Here is a 2,979-nt window from a genome sequence, read left to right on the forward strand (position 1 = left end):
TAAATGCAGTGTGATTCAGTCGGACTCTCCTAATACAGTGAATTCATCAATAAGATAATCCAGATGTACAAACAAACAAATTGTTCAGAAAATAAAGCGTTAAAAAGTTATCTAACCTACATTTTGATCTAATTCATCTAAGACAAACTGAATTTAATTAATTAAAGTAGCAGCAAATAGCAACCAAATTTGGGCTATAATACCACCCAATAAACATCATCAAAACAAATCCCCAACAAGTGGAAAACCGCTATAAAAAATTGTTATATTAGCAGTGAATCGCTGATACTGTCTATAGAAAGAAAGTCAGAGAGAGTGTTTAGTAGTGACAGAAAAGACAGGGTCAAGTGTTTACAAGAGAGAATATAAAGTTAATAACAACAACAACCCAACTAATGGTATGTATATGAACACAGAATGAAGATGTTTTCAGGTGTGAAGTACTCCACTGATGCACAAGAGCTCATGCGTTGAATGCATGGTTGGTGGGATTGTTCTACACATAAAACAACAAAAACAATGGCAGGTAGCATTGTGCAGTGTGTGTCACTGAACCTGTTCAGTTTAACACAACTTCTGCTATTAAATATATGTGAGTAACATGAACACTTGCTTGATTGGATACAGGTTACTGCTTTTTAATGGAGGTTCAGGGTGACAACATCCTAAAATCACAGTCGCATTTAGTGCCCTGGCACGACGACCACAGAGGATTCAAGGCGTCATGGCGGTCTTGTTAAAAGGTGAAACTTTTCCCTCCATCACTGGCAGTTCCCGTGTAGAGGTCTCATGTAAACATAGCCCCAGTTTTCTAGCAATTCAGAGTTTTATTTAAGCAGAACAGCTGTTTTTGAAGTAAAATGTTCAGAAAGGCAAAACTGTTTTCTGTTGTACATGTGCATATGCGTATAAATCATCATCACAGTGTGCAGGGTTTTGTGGCGTTAATAGGAATCTGCTGCAGATTCCTGCTGAGCTGAAAGAAGTTACACCATGGTCACTTTTCTGTTACGGAAGCGATATATGAACCTTTTATTTGCTGGCTATAAACCAGGCTGGAAAGATGATACAGCAGAACATGTTGCCTTAGTCACAAAACTCAGAGAGGCAAACAGTAAGCTTGAAGAGGTTATGGTCTGCACAGACACAGAATAACGCCTAGAATCAGAATGCTGAGTGCAGCAAAATATGCATCTTGGCTGCAAAGACATTAAAAGAAAACTATACATTCACCCTAACTCTGCTGGAGATTCTACTCTAAATTGGCTTTATGAGCTTTTTCCAACAATATGGATTCATCAATACACTAAAACGTTGATGAATGATTTTGTGCATCAACCTCAATACTAATCAAAAAGAATTGTGAATCGTGTGAGAGCAATGATTTCGTGATGACATTTATTGGTGTTTATGGTGTTCATAGGAAGAAAACAACTTATGTGTAATGAAGTGAAATAAACACTGAACATATTTAGTTATTAAGTAGAAAATATTTTTTGGTAATTTACCTCCAAGACATCTCGTCTATGGATAAACACATTTTTTTTTTTGGAGAGGGCTGATTTTACTCAAAAACATAAACCGCATAAACTTTGACACTCGGCTATTTTCATGAATTTCCATTTGGTTTCCAGCCAGATGATTAACTGGGCCATCTAGCAGCTTGAGTTCCTCTCTCTTAATTCAACAGTTTCCATAGCTTGTTGTTTTTTGCGCTGAGAACCCCACCCTGACTTCATTTTTAGAATCTGATGAAGTGCTGGCACATTTATCCTTTCTTTTGCTTAATTTAGGTGATTTAAAAACAGACAATCAAAATCTCGCCTGTCTAAAATGTACTTGTAAATCAGTCTAAGTTTCAGACGCAGCTACAGAACAAAACATGCTGCCCTTTAACATACATTTTTGTTTCAGGAACACTAGCAATTTGAAATCCAGAACGCCAACCCATATCTCATGATCATGGGCCAGGGGGTGGAGCACATGATGAACCATGAAAATGAATCTTTTCCCTTTCTCTTCATCTCTTTCTTTAGCACGACAGGCAACAGCAACTCTCTCATTACTGTAGACGCCCGTTCTATCCTGCCACCGCATCCAGAAACAAAGATACTTCAACTCTTTTAAAGTTGAGTTTCGTCTCCAAGATGCAAAAAGCTGAGAACAGTGACCTGCTGATCTGCAAAAAAGTACGATCAGACACCTTCCTGCCTGTGAGTGCTTCCCATCCATGGACACTCTGAACAGGAGCGTTTCCTAAACAAAATAAGAAATGCTGAATGCTAGAGAAGAGTTTGGGGATAAATTAATCATAAAGAAACAATAAAAGCTGAGTATTGACTAATCAACAGAAAAGCCTTGAGCAGCTCTTTTCATTGTTTTATATCAGTACCTTCTCCCTTCCATTTTGCTTAGAATTATTGTTACTGTCGTTTTATTGACCTGAATCATTTCTTCACCCTCTTTGGTCAACGAATTATCGCACTTTTCAAGGTCTTTTTTCTTTGTGCTAACTCTGTTACTGCTTGAAACTGTGAGTAGAGACAAGCGACCAGCCTGAAGCTGCTCTCTGTGCTGTTTGTGTTCACTCCAGTGACTGGAAGTGCAAAGGTGTGAGACTCTGGGACTCTGTGAGGCGGCTGCTGTCTTTTCACTTCCTGTCAGGCTGCTCTTCATAGACCCTTTTAACAGGTTGTCTTCCCATAGCCACTTGAACACAAATACTAGCTTCATGTTTCACTTGACACAGTTTCCTTTCCTATTTTACAGTTAGTGTTTTGTTTACCAATTAAAATAGTTTAGAAATTAGATTATGTAGTTTTTCATATCTTGTTTTGTGTTTCCTGGTGAATTCCTGTGTTTGTCTTTTAGGTACTTTGATCTGCAGACATGTCTCGTTTATTGTACTCACCCCTGCGCTAGTAATTTTCACCTATATATATATATATATATATATATATATATATATATATATATATA

The sequence above is a fragment of the Poecilia latipinna genome, unplaced genomic scaffold (genome assembly GCF_001443285.1).
Source record: "Poecilia latipinna isolate Pla-1442-1.1 unplaced genomic scaffold, P_latipinna-1.0 Scaffold1348, whole genome shotgun sequence".
NCBI lineage: Eukaryota > Metazoa > Chordata > Actinopteri > Cyprinodontiformes > Poeciliidae > Poecilia > Poecilia latipinna.